Below are 14,435 nucleotides of genomic sequence, written 5' to 3' on the forward strand. Positions count from 1 at the left end.
TTCTAGGAGCAAGTACCCTTAAGGTGGGTCTCATCTCTGTTTTGGGAAAATAATCACAAGTTTTTTACTTTTAACCCTAGGTGGCTTTCGGGCTGTTGGCCCCACCTACAGGAAAACCCCACCCAATTGCTGGGTGAACTTGAGATTGCCAAAGCTGGACCCAGACTGGATCAGAAGGGTCAGCCAGCAGGGGCCTGGCAGGACCCTGACCCGAGGGAGAGCAGGCCAGAGGGAGGCGGATGCCGCTCTTACAGCTCCATGGGCACAGGGACCAGGGGTCGTTGTGGCGATGGTGGGAGGAACCCCGCTTGGCACTGCCCGCGGGTGGAAGGAAGGCTGGGGACAGGTGGCCGTGCTTCTTCCGCACCAAGGGCTGGTAAATATTTGTAGGCAAACAGCCCTGGCACCACGCGCAAGCCTGAGCGAGGCTTCATTAAACACAGTTTCTGCTTCAGATCGTTAATTTGTTTTAATTAGGTGTCCACCGGTCCAAAGGGATTGCACAACAGGCTTTAAGTGGATGGAATGCAGGATGTGGCTGCAGCCACAGATGGGCTCCGCGGGGAAGGGGCGCGGCAGACAGAGGGGAGGTGCGGGCGCGGAGGGCGGGCTTCTCAGGGAGGGTCCCACCCTGCCCAGGTCTGCGTCCTCTGCTGCTGACAATGGCACCGACTGCCTTGAGGGGGATGCTTGGCAGGGTTCTCACCAACTGGGCTTCCTGGCCGTCAGCTGTGCGTTTTCGGCCCCCAGCCTGTCATTAATCGTGAACAATATTCTCAATCACGATCTTTATTGCTTAATGAGCCTCGGTATGCTGTGGGCCCCATCAATTCTAAGTTCCATTATACGACTTTTGTTGTTGTTCACTATGGAAAAGAAGGGTGGGGTCAGGAAAAGAGATTAAATTCGTTTTCCTTCCCCACAAAATGGCAACAGGAAGGTGGGCTCGGCATAGCACGGTTCTAATCTGCAGAGACGTGACCCAGGGAGGCCGAAGAGGGCTCGGGAGCACATTGGTTCAGAGGCGGCCCAGGGAGTTTGTCGTTTTGGACTTTAAATTACTCATGCGCGTACAAATTCCAGGTAGCACTGTTTTTAATATCCTGCATTTTCCTCTATTTTTTCTTGTGGTAAAATACACATAAAATACAATTTATCATCTTCACCATTTTTTAACTGAACTTTCATAAACCACATATTCTTTTAGATCTCCATGTCCCTTCTCTTCTAAAAGACTCAAAAGCACAAAACCTGTCTCTTTACTTGAGACAATGGGAGCTGTGCATTCGAACTGTGAGGTCTGCTTTGACCCACGGAGCCACCTTGCCGATGGCCCCATCCCTGGATGCACAGTAAACGCCTCTGGGGAGTTTTTAAAACTCGATGACGGCCAGGACAAATGCACAGGGTCCTTGGGAACAGGATCCCAGCATGGGATTTCAACAGCGTCCCCAGGTGGTTCTGAGTGAGTGAGAACTGTCCAATTCGAGCAGAAGCTCTTAGATTTCAGGTGCATGAGAGTCAGCGTGGAGAGCCCAGGAGAGCACGGGTTTCCCAAGCCAGCCCCAGTGTTTCTGACTCGTGGGTGGGGGCTGAGTCTGAGAATCTGGAACGCTGGGGGCTGCAGATGCTGCTGAGGCCGTGGGTCTGGAGACCCGGTTTGAGAGCCATGGGGTTGGATGGCGTCTTGGGCCTCCCACACGAACAAGTACACATCACACGCTCAGGTGCTGCACTTCCGGGAAGAGCATTTTCCAGTTCGTCTCAGGGAGATCGACACCTGGTGTGCCAGACAGATGCTCACCTGCTTCGGGCTCCCGAGTGTGCTAACACAGTCCGCTGGACTTTCTTTTTGTTCCTGGGCTAGAAGTCCAAATGCAACAACTTTCTCACACAATTTTACTTCTCTGAAAACCTAAGGCAAATGCGGATGAATGGGCAGCGAGGTTATTGTGCATGGATTAGACAGCTGTGGCGCATGCTACTGGTTTCCGGGGCACACCACTGCGGCTTCTTAACCATCCCTGTCTGAGAACGCACTCCCCAGTGCTCAATGGGGGTGGAACTTCCCCTTCGTATTTGAATAAAACGTTCTAACTGAAACTCCTCTTTCCTCTGGGATCCTCTCCGTCTACGGTCCCATTTCTATCCTCACTTTCTTAGTCGGAGTTCTGGAAAGGCGACCAGATGGCTGCAGCCCCTTACTGGAAAGGTGCTTTCTCACGCAGCTGCAGCCCCTCTGCCACCTCCACCCTCCACAGCCACTTCTGGCCATCAAGCCCTTGGGCTTCCGCATCTAAGATTTGCAATTACTTTTCTAAAGCCAAATCTATAGTTGGATTTTTAAAACCACTTCACTCGGCAGGGCATGGTGGCTCATGCCTGTAATCTCTGCACTTTGGGAGGCCGAGGTGGGTGGATCACCTGAGGTCAGGAGTTCGAGACCAGCCTGGCCAACATGGTGAAACCCCATCTCTACTAAAGATACAAAAAATTAGCTGGGCATGGTGGTGCGTGCCTGTAATCCCAGCTACTCGGGAGGCTTAGGCAGGAGAATTGCTTGAACCCAGGAGGCGGAGGTTGCAGTGAGCCGAGATCCCACCATTGCACTCCAGGCTGGGCAACAGGGTGAGACTCCGTCTCAAAACAAAGCAAACAAACAAAAAAACCCACTTCACTGTCTGCTGATAACTCCATTTATAAAACAAAAACATGACTATGAAGTCTTTTGGAGTCTTCCGTGCTCCCCGCCTTCCGGGTCTCTCAGGGAGTCTTCAGTTCGCCGCCTTCTGGGTCTCAGTACTGACTCCCCGTGTGGAGCCTTCCGTGCTCCCCGCCTTCTGGGTCTCTCAGTACTGACTCCCTGTGTGGAGTCTTCAATGCTTCCCGCCTTCCGGGTCTCTCAGTACTGACTCCCAGGGCCCCTCTGTCTTCTGCCTCCCTGGGGTCCAGTCATTCGGCCTCACTGGGCTGGCCCTGCTGCGTTCCCCAGGCTCGGTCCCGGGGTCTGCTCTTCCCCTATGGGAGTCTCGTGTTGTGAGTCTCACCTCCCTCAGAAACTCGCACAGCCTCTGTGTGAAGGCCCCGGCTGGACTCCGCAGCCGGCACCTCCTCTGAGTTCTGCTGATCAGGGCACCTTCAGCATGTGAGCCAGCCCCACGCCCAGATGCAACTGGTCTGGAGCAAAAGTCGTCTCCTCCCTTCTGCAGAGGGGATTCCTGTGCCCACTTTGCTATTCCTGCCAAGGGAGCCAACGTTCTCTCCATCTCCTGCGCTCCAGACCATTCATTCTACAGAAGTTTATCAAATACATAGTCTCCACCTTAATGCAGTGTGTAGTCTACTGGGAAAGGCAGAAGCTGGTCCAATAACTCCCTAAAATATACAAAAGTACAACTGTGGAATGCCCTGAGAGCGAAGCACACAAGGCCAGGAGGCAGGCTGAGAGCCTGCCGGAGAAGGCAGGAGCCTTGACAAGGTCTCAAGGGTCTTTATTCTGAAGGCACCAGGGAGCCAGCAGGAAAGATGGTGAAGGTGGGTGAAGAGGTCAGGAGTGGGTGGTGCTGAGGCTGCACTGACATCCACATGCTGCCTGGGCTCGGGGGCAGAGGTGGCGGCAAGGAAACAGCAGTGAGGCTGCAGCGAGACTTGTGCTTGGGCTGGCGGGTGGAGCTGCGTGGTGGCAGCTGCCTCCTTGGTGCACACGCAGTCACTCATCCAGCTCACCCATGCCTCAGTCTCCATGTCTCATGAATGAACTGCCTTCCACCGGGGCCGCAGGGAGAGGCGGACAGAGCCCACCTTCCGGTCAGCTGACCTGGGCCCGTCTTGCCTGTGCGGTTGATAAGCCCTGACCCTTTGGGCTTCTAGGAGAAAACCCACAGGGCTCGGTGTTAGCAGGGGTGATCTTGTTGGCATTGTTGTGAGATTAAAGAAACCACTTACATAAAGCCCTAGGCACAGGATCGGAGACTTACTTGATGCCTAATTGATGGCGATGGCTGTTACAGGAAGAGGGACTTGGATTCATGTATGAGGTTGCCAAACAAATGTTAAACAGTTAAGAATGTTAGCATCGTAAGAAGCCGCTGAGCTGCAGGATGGATGATCTGCTTGTGCACAGAGCCTTCCCTTGCAGCGTTCCTTCAGGTTTCATGTGGCCTAAGAGTCAGGTCAGTGCTGGGGAAAGTGAATTGAATCACACACATTTGGCAGGAAAACTCGAGGTGTCTTTCCATACCCGGGCTCCTGCCCTCAGTGCATTCCCCGAGACCCCGCGTTTGCCCCTTCCCGGGACTACCCTGCCCTGATGTGCCTGACCCCTGAGAGGTGGCCTCATGGAAGCCATGGCATCAGAACCAGAGATCCCAACCCTTGGCCTGGCATGCAGGACCCTCTCTCCATGACCCCAGCCTGCCCCAGGGGCTCTCTCTGCTGCGTGTCTTTCTTGGCGTGCCAGGCACAAGCCATGTGACTTTGCAGTCTGGATCCCCGGCCTGGTCTCTGGCTTCCAAGAAGGACTTGCAACCTCCCCAGCACAGCTTCTCCCGAGGGTTAACCTCCTCCTCCCGTGAGCTTGTACACAAGCCAGGGACTGAATACCGCTTGTCTTTTGTACACTTCGTTTGTTTCATTCTGGACTCTGAACAAGTTGGAAGATGTTTGAAGGCAGAAGCCAGGTCCTACATACACTCTGGTTCTCTCCCTGTGCTGGCACATCGGAGGAATGTTGCTAATGCTTACTGTTGTATTATGGGTAGGAAAATAAAAGTGCTGGATAGTGAGAGGTTGTGTCTAGAATGACATCTCCAAAGAGGGGCAGACAGGGCTGGCCACGGTCAGGCCCTTCACGGTGCCAGCCCCCACCAAGGGAAGCAGCATCCAGAGCCCTGAAATCCGCACCAGGGACAGGTAGGGCCTTGGAGGTGGAAAGGCTGCCTCTTTCAGTCTTGGGGTCGGGCTTGGACTGAAATAAGAACAGCTTTGTAGCTATAGTGTAGACATTAGCATTAGGGAAAAGCACTGTAATTTGTCATTAGTATTCATTGCAAGTTTCAGCTGAGAAGGGTAATTTTGTTCAGGCTAAGGAAATTTATAAGGTTAAGGTGAGAGTGTTGATGCTTTAACAGAAAACTTGGACTTGTTTGCAACAGTGTGCCCCGTCTTCACCTTCACCAGCCTGGCACAGGGTTTCCCTCCCAAATGTCTCTTCCTTTGCTGGTACAGCCCATAGGCGTCTACTGGGTATCGTCGGAATCTGTTTTGAGCAGGCTTCATGGTAACCTCTCTCCCTCCAAAATGATTCTACTCTTGGAGCCACTGACCCCCTAAAGCACGTCCACACCTAGGAACCCCTATTTAGAAACTTCTCATGGCCCTCAACACTGGTAGAGTTCAAACCTGTGGAGGGGCATCCATGTCTTCCTGCAGCAGAACCCATCACTCTCCTTTCCCACCAGTCTCCTGCTCTCTGAGTAATGCCGCCATCGGCCTCACCATCTCCCCTCTGCTGGCGATGCCCTTACCCCCATTCACAGTCGGCCTAATTCAAGCCAGATCAGACTTCCTCGATTGGAATTCACCTCTTTCTTTCACAGTTTCTGCCGTGTCTTATTAAATCTTGCCAGGTCATGCGTTGAAGATGTACACTTTGCTTTGATTGAATGAAAGAAAAAAGATGTGGTCACTGATGGCTTCATGATGAGCCTTTACCTCGGGCCCTCAGCACCCTCAGGTGCTGACAGACCTGCCATTGTACATGTGCACTACCTTCGACAACACACTTGACCCACTTCAATGGGACTGTGTCAACTTCTATGTTTCCAGCGCTGACAATGGTGAAGGAAACCACCACAGGAATCCCGGGGGCTGGGAGTGCACCTGTGTGTCTCCTCCCTAAGCCTTTGTCCTCTCAAGGGGAGAAGAGACCCCTGGGGCACCTGGACCAAGCCTTCTCCTGCCTCTGGCTGGATTGGCTATTTCCTCGGCACAAAGGTCAGTTTCCGTTGGCTGCAGGAAACCCCCAGGCAGCCCGTCGAGGCAATGACAGGACCCTTGGCCTTTTGGTGGCTTCACGTCCAAGAACCGTCCTGGTCATGTGATTACAAACTGATGTATTGATGACCGGCTCCCCTCGAAAGGGAGGGGAACAGCCTGGGCTGTGCCTGGTTACAGGGGCCAAGGGAAAGATGAGGCTTGCAGCCAGGGCCACCGGCCATCCTGGGCGATCGCGGGCCGCACCCCTGTGTCCTGGCTCTCCCGTTCCGGAGCTCCGGAGCTCTGCAGGCCTGAGCTGAAGGCCTGGGGCACGGCATGCCACTGCTCACCAAGCACCACTCCAGATGACTGCTTGGGCTGGTGGTGGCTTTAGGGCTTTGGACGCTCAGCCTCCCACTGCTGCAGGGCTCTGCCAAGGGAGCCAGAGGGACCCACAGCACGGGCTGTCCCTCAGCACGGGTCAGCCGGGGATGGCAGGTGCTTAAAATTGCCCCACAGCGTGTGATCAGGACCCCCATGGCCCAGCTGTCTTCTTGCAGCCTGTGCTTCTCAAGGGTGGAGACGCCTCTCACGCCATCATGCTGTCATGGGTAGAAGCATTCCCCTCTAGCTGCCAATTGTGTGCAGGTGCCTGTGCAGTGCTCATGAGGCTGCCTCTGTCCTGCTTGTCCATCAGGTTCCTGTGTGTGCTTGCTGGGCTCCAGATGCTGCCCAAAGGCTCTTCAAGTGCTGATGCTGGAATCTCCACCATGCTGTGAGGGGGGTGCCATTAACAGCTCCATTTCAGGGGAGTAAAGCAGGGCCAAAGGAGGCTGAGAACTTGTCTCTGGCCAACAGCTTGTGTGTGGCAGAGCTGGGATTCGAGCCAAGTGGTCTGGCTCCAGAGTCTGTGTCCCAAATGTCCTGAATCACCCCACTCCGTGTCCCTCATCTGAGAATTCAGCTTCTGAGGTGTGATGAGGGCAAGAACATTCTAGCCGAACCACTTTCTTCAGACCTGAGCCTCTGGGTAGAATGGGGATCACTATAAGCTACAGATACTCAGGTTCGGGTCCTGAGGGGCGGGGGTCAGATACTCAGGTTTGGTCCCGACACGGGGGAGGTCAGATACTCAGGTTCGGGTCCCGACACGGGGGAGGTCAGATACTCAGGTTCGGGTCCCGACACGGGGGAAGTCAGATACTCAGGTTCGGGTACTGGCTGGTCGTCTTACTTTTTCACAAGCAGCTGTGACCCCCTTTTTCAGCAAGGCTGATGGTCAGCATGTGTGAATCTGCTCTTAAATGCCAGCACAGGAACTGCTGCCTGACGACTCCTGTGATTGGACCCGTGGTCAGTTCCCATGGTGTCCAGGCATGGCACTCACGGAGGCATCCTGACATGGTCCCGCCACAGCATCCAGGCACCCTCTTCTTTGTGGACAGCCCTATACCGCTCCTGTAGGACCATTAAGGGCCCTTTTTCTCACCTATGGTCCAAACAACCTGGCACCAAAGGAGTGAGCCCCTGCTTGGTGCTGGCACAACAGTTTGGGGCCCTGGCACAGAAGGCATGGAGCTCCAGGAGCTGGACGTCCTCACATTGGAACCCGGGGGCCACGTGGTCCGGACGCCGAGGCTGCCCCACTCACGCAGAAGGGATAGAGCTCCAGGACCTGGCCGTCCTCACACTGGAACCCCTGGGCCGTGTGGTCCCGACGCTGAGGTTGCCCCACTCCTCTTGCAGAAGGGATGGAGCTCCAGGACCTGGCCGTCCTCACACTGGAACCCCTGGGCCGTGTGATCCCGATGCTGAGGTTGCCCCACTCCTCTTGCAGAAGGGATGGAGCTCTAGGAGCTGGCCGTCCTCATGCTGGATCCCGGGGCCACGCAGTCCCGACGCTGGGGCTGCCTCACTCTCAGTCTTGACTTTCCCCCAAATGTTAACAAAATCTCATGTCTCCAGGGGAGATACTGGATTTCATTGTTTCCACATTCTTGCCACAAACAAAAGCCAAAGGAAATCCAAATGGAGGATGATATGCCACATGGGGGTGGTTGTTGGATGGTGAGTTTATTTTGCTTTGTTTTCAGTGCGGGCTAGGATTCTTCTGGAAGAAGTGGTCTGTTTGATTCCAACAGTAGTGACGGCCCAGCTCCTGTTACAGAAGTGGAGAACCGAATCCGCCACCAGGGACTGGCATGTGAATTAAACGTCCACTTGGAAACCGTATGCCCCACAGAAAGCCAAACCCAATCCCCACCCCTCTTGGGACACGAGAAAGGGAGGCCGCCGGGTGACACTGACGAAGCGGTGGTCTGCGGAGATCTCCCTTTGTGGAGCTGAGACCTTTGTTGCTACCTGAGATATGCAGGTCAGGAATGCTGGTCTCAGGGCCCTCAGAGGGGACTCGGGAGAGGGGCTCGAGGAGAATCATATGGTGGGGGTTACCTCGAACCCATCTCCCATTCCCACACTCTCCTAGAATAGCTGCTTGCCCCAGGAATGGGGCTTTTCTGCCAAGTTTTCTTATTAGCAGAGAACGGGCCCACACAAATGCACAGTAAATAAGCGGCGACTCATTTTTGGTGGAAATCTCATTGATCACAGAGGAGCCTGCATCCAGGAGCTGCCAGGCCAGGGTTGTTTCTGACTCTTCTGCTGAGTGGTCGCAGCCTGGGACGTCGTCTTCCCCAGGCTCTGCTTTCCTGATTAGAGCGTCAGGTGCCAGTCCTGGTTAGCAGGGCTGCGCTGGGGGGTGCATACTTCTCGGGCACCAAATACACCCAGTGAAAATGTGCCACCCTCCTGTGCCTCCTGTGGCCTTCGTCCCTGTAGATTACACCCAGTGAAGACGCACGACCCACCCATGCCTCCTGTGGCCTCTGTCCCTGTGCCGCTCCTGCAAGGACCCACAGCCTCTGTGCTCCCTGCAGGCAGCAGGGCAGACGAACATCAGCACAGCACAGTCCAGGCCTCGGAGGCAGCTTTTCCTCCCCAACCCTAGGGAGGCTTGGTAGGAAGCCCTGCGGCCACACTGGCTCCAGGCGGACCAGCTCATCCCCACAGTGAGGGAAGCTGCTGTTCACCAGCTGTGCAGGGCTGTGTGGCGGCACCAATGCAGCTTCCTCCTGGCTCTGGTTGGGCTGCATGGCTATTAGCAGGGACGATGCCTGAGGGACAGATGCGAAGCCCCAGGCCAGGGGGATGGAAGGAGGGAGCAGTGTGTGTGTGTGTTGGGGGGAGACCCACACCCTGCATACCTGAAATTTCCAGTTAAAGTGTGCATGCACATGCTTATACATGTGCACACACACATACGTGTTCAGGCATATGCTCAAAATGGTCACGTTCCTCAACACATGCTTACACACTCCCACGTGCTCAAACATGTGCACACACGACCACACACATTTCTACCCTTGCTCGCACACATACACTCACCCGTACAGACATGCACACGTGCTCACACCCAAGCACACACAGGCACTCACCCATGCTCACACACACATTCACCCATGCTCACAGGTGTGCACACACGTGCTCACACCCACACACGTTTGCTCACACACACACACACTTGCTCTCACACATGTACTTACCCATGCTAACACACATGCAACACGTGCTCATGCCCACTCACATGCTTGCTCACACACACACTTATACACATGCACTCACCCATGCTCACACCCATGCACACACATATACTCCCCATGTTCACACACATGCACTCACCCATGCTCTCACACGTGCACACACATGTACTCATGCTCATGCAGTGCACAAACTGCTTGCTCACACACATGCACACTTGTGCTCACACCCACTCACACACATGCTCACACACACACGCACTCGCCCACGCTCACACATGCATACATGTGCTCACACCCACACACATGCTTGCTCACACACAGACATGCACTCGCCCACGCTCTCACACATGCACACTTGTGCTCACACCCACTCACACACATGCTTGCTCACACACATGCACACTTGTGCTCACACCCACTCACACACGCTCACACACACACATGCAGTCGCCCACGCTCTCACACATGCATACATGTGCTCACACCCAGTCACACACATGCTTGCTCACACACAGACATGCACTCGCCCACGCTCTCACACAGGCATACATGTGCTCACACCCACTCACACACATGCTCACACACAGACATGCACTCGCCCACGCTCTCACACATGCACACTTGTGCTCACACCCACTCACGCACATGCTCACACACAGACATGCACTCGCCCACGCTCTCACACATGCACACATGTGCTCACGCCCCTCCACATGCTCATGCACTCGCACACACAGAGGCCGTAGCTGAGTTTTAGGGCCAGCTCTGCTCCATCATCACTTCGTGATTTGTGAGGCACTGGACAACTTCCAGGGATTGGGTTTTTATGGGTCGTGAAATGTTACCACCGTGCCAGCCGTAAATCTTTAAAAAGAGAGCTAAGTAAAACAGTTACTTTGCTCGCTGGCTGATCGATGCTAAGGGAGATTTTTGTCCATCAAAAGGGGTAACTGTTAAAAATCTCTGATGGCAATTCTTAAGTGTAGAAGCTCATGCATGAAAACATGGCATGTTCCATGGGTGCCCGTCATTCTGAGGTCTGTCTCTGAAGTAAAGACACCGCTATTGGGATTACCCATTGCCCACAGCTGACAGTCCTGTGCTGGACAATTCCAGGCAGTCAGGAACCTGTCAATGCTCTCAAACTTCCCAAATGGGGGCCTTCACTTCTCATCACCCTGGTACTAAGCTGACTACCTGGTAATTATTTTTTCTGCTCCTCTTCCTCCTCCCACCCTCCACCCTCAAGAAGGTCTCAGTATCTGTTGTTCCCTTCTTTGTGTCCATGTGTTCTCATAATTGTAGTACCCACATTAGCACCCTAATAGGGCCCTCCAATCAGTGCCTTCAAGATGACCTTCTTCCTCCATAGCCAACAAGAGAACCACCTCCACCCAGTGCAAGGTAGGGAGTCGGGAAAGCTTGCCCGAGTGCCCCAGGCTGAGAACAACTACTAGACTCATCACACACTCCCATTTAGTGAGTGGTACTACCCTGCACAGAGGCCTTTCCAGCTGTAATGGGCGTTTAGGTTGCACGAGAGGTGTGTGTATGTGGGTGGGTGCAGGTGTAGGTGTGTAAGAGTGCATGTGCATACATAGGTGTGTGATGTGTGTGCATAGGTTATACATGCATAGGGGTGTCCCTGTGTGTAAGGGCTTAAATGAGGCAGAGTCTCCGTAATTGCACCTTTCCTCTGTGAGGTGTAAGGCAGGTTTACCCTGAAGTACCAGCTCTGTGCAATAGAACTTTCTGTGCTGTTCAATACAGAAGCAGCCAGCCACGTGTGATGTGAACACTCGAAATGTGGCTTCTGCTGGTGAGGAGCTGAAATTTTAATCCAATTTAATTTTAATAGTTTCAAATGTGAATACAGATGCACCTCCCAATAAACCATCGTAAGTTGAAAATACTCTAAATTGAGATGCATTTGCACCAAACCTACCAACCATCATAGGTGGGCCCAGCCTGCCTTAAATGTGGGCTCAGCCTGCCTTAAATTGCTCTGGCCACTTACATCATCTGACAGAAAGTTTATTTTATAACACATTGTCGACTGTCTTGTGTTACTTATTGAATACATATTGAAAGTGAAACACAGGTTGATTCCATGTCTGTGCTATTGTGAATAGAGCTGCAGTGAACATTTGCAGGCATGTGTCTTTATGATAGACTAGAATACTGTGCAGTCATAAAAAAGAGAATGAGATTGTGTCCTTTGCAGGGACATGGATGGAGCTGGAGGCCATTATCCTTAGCAAACTAATGCAGGAACAGAAAACCAAGCACTACATGTTCTCGTTTATAAATGGGAGCTAAATTATGAGAACACATGGACACAAAGAGGGGAACAACAGACACTGGGACCTACTTAAGCGTGGAGGGTGGGAGGAGGGAGAGGAGCAGAGAAAATAACGATTGGGTACTTGGCTTAGTACCTGGGTGACAAAATAATATGTACAACTAACCCTTGTATTAGTCCATTATCATGCTGCTATGAAGAAATACCCAAGACTGGGTCATTTATAAAGAAAAGAGGTTTAATTGACTCAGTTGTGCAGGGCTGGGGAGGCCTCAGGAAACTTACAATCATGGCAGAAAGGGAGCATGTCCTTCTTCACATGGTGTCAGGAAGGAGAAGTGTAGAGTGAAGGAGGGGAAAAGGCCCTTATAAAACCATCACATCTTGTGAAAACTCACTCACTGTCACAAGAACAGCAGCATGGGGGTAACTGTCCCCATGATTCAATTACCTCCCGTTTTAAGGCATTCAATTTTCGTATCCTTAAATATATATATATGTGATATATTTATCATATTATGTATGATACATATGATATATATAATGTGATGTGTGTGTGTGTGTGTATATATATGTCTAATTAGGTGTTTTCAAATCATCTTCAATAATATTTTATACATTTCCCCCCTGGAGGTCATTCCTACTTTTGGTTAGATTTATGACCAGGTTATTTTCTTTCACTTTAAAGATTTTGTTGCTTCTGTGAATATCTTTTTTTACTACTATGTATTTGTACTCACTGTCTTCATTTCCTCTTCCTAGTCTCATGGACACATTGCTAAATCCAGTGGTCCATTTCCTGGCCTTGTCTGACTTGACTGCCCTGAGTGTTTGGTGGAGTGAGTGCCTGCACATCCCTGAGACACTTCCTACTTTGTGTTCTTCACTGGGCTTCCGGTCTACCACACCCGTCAGCTTGCTCCTGGTTTTCTGGCTGTGCCTTCTCATCCTGCAGTGGCTGTCCCATCTCTCTGACCCCTTAATGTCATGGGTCCTCAGGCGCTCGATGATCTCATCTGGTTTTGTGAGTTACTTTAACTATTACCTGTGGCACGATGATTTTTGTTTTGAGTTCCCAGCACAAATCCCTCCCCTGCCTTCCAGACTAGTCTGTCAAACATCTCTCAACATCTCTGCTTGGATATGTAATAGGAATCTCAAAACCAGACAGGTCTAACTCTGCATTTCTGATCTCCTCACCCCACACCTCACTGCTCATTGACACTGCTTCTCTGGTGATGCCCCTGAGCAGATGGCATTTCCCTCCTTCCAGCTTGTGCAGACCAGGAACTGGGAGTTCCTGACCTGGACTCCTCCTCAACTTCATGGTGTCTTCAGGTCTTAAAAGCTCTACCTGAGAGATCTATCCAGGCTTTAGCCCCGCCGGCCCTCCTTCACTGCCATCCTGTCTAGCCCGCCATGACTTCTCTCCCACAGATGGAAGTGCAGAAAGTAGACTGGGCCTTCCTTTCCCACATTCATCAGCTTTCTGAGTGGGAGCTGGAGGTGGTGCTGCCACTTCCCTGCTGTGCCCACCCAGCCTCTCTGTGACTCCTCAAACCTGTCGACACACTCCTGTGCTAGGGCCTTTGCACACACTTTTCTCCCTGCCCGAGCACCTCCCACTCCCTCCCTCCTCAGGTCTCTGCTGAAAGTCACCTTCTCAGTGAGGACCTCCAGGACTCAACGTCTTTGAAACGCACCCAATTCCCTGCTCTGTTACTTTCCAAAGCACTTGTCATCATATGTGGTATATTTCGCACTGACCTTGCTCTCACTGTAAACTCAGGGAGGGCGGGGGGCTTCCATCTCTCTGTTCACGTCTCTCCCCCAGGGCCCAGAACCTTGAGCACACAGCGGGGGCTCAGCAAACACTTGTGAAATGCGTGAAGGAGCATATGTGGATTATGTTTTAAATGGTTATCCTTGGGGAATAGGAACAAAATTGACTTGATGTTGATGTCACTCAGTTCTGTTGTTAATTTTAATAGGCTGTGGATGCTATAGAATTTTCTAGTAATCGTATCTCCCACAAATAATGAGAGTTTTTGGCTCATTCTTTCATTTTCTTGCATCTTTTAGCACTTTCTATTGTTTTATTGCATGGGCAGAGCTTCTAATGCAGAGTCAAAGGGAAGTGGTGAGAGGGGATGTCCACAACGGTTCTTCTTGTCAATGGAAATACTTCTAAGGTTTCAGCATTAAGTATGAGTTTATTATTATTTACAGGTAGCGTTTGGTTAGTCACAATGCTCCTTTCTATTGCTAATTTGCTCGGAATATATTTTATATTTTGTAGCCATGAATGAGTATACAATTGCATCAAATAGTTTTTAATAAAGTATTGATTATAAACTATTATAATACTATTATAACTATCAGTTACTAAATTATTAAGATAATTTTTTTCCTTTCAGATAATATTACACATTAATTTTAGTAACAGGTAATATGTTAATTGTACAAACATATTGTTTTGACGTTGAATTACTCTTCCATTGCTGACATAGTACTAATTGACTGTGATGTAATTATATATTTTTTTAGACATAACTCAC

Source organism: Mandrillus leucophaeus, unplaced genomic scaffold (genome assembly GCF_000951045.1).
Source record: "Mandrillus leucophaeus isolate KB7577 unplaced genomic scaffold, Mleu.le_1.0 Scaffold249, whole genome shotgun sequence".
Lineage (NCBI taxonomy): Eukaryota > Metazoa > Chordata > Mammalia > Primates > Cercopithecidae > Mandrillus > Mandrillus leucophaeus.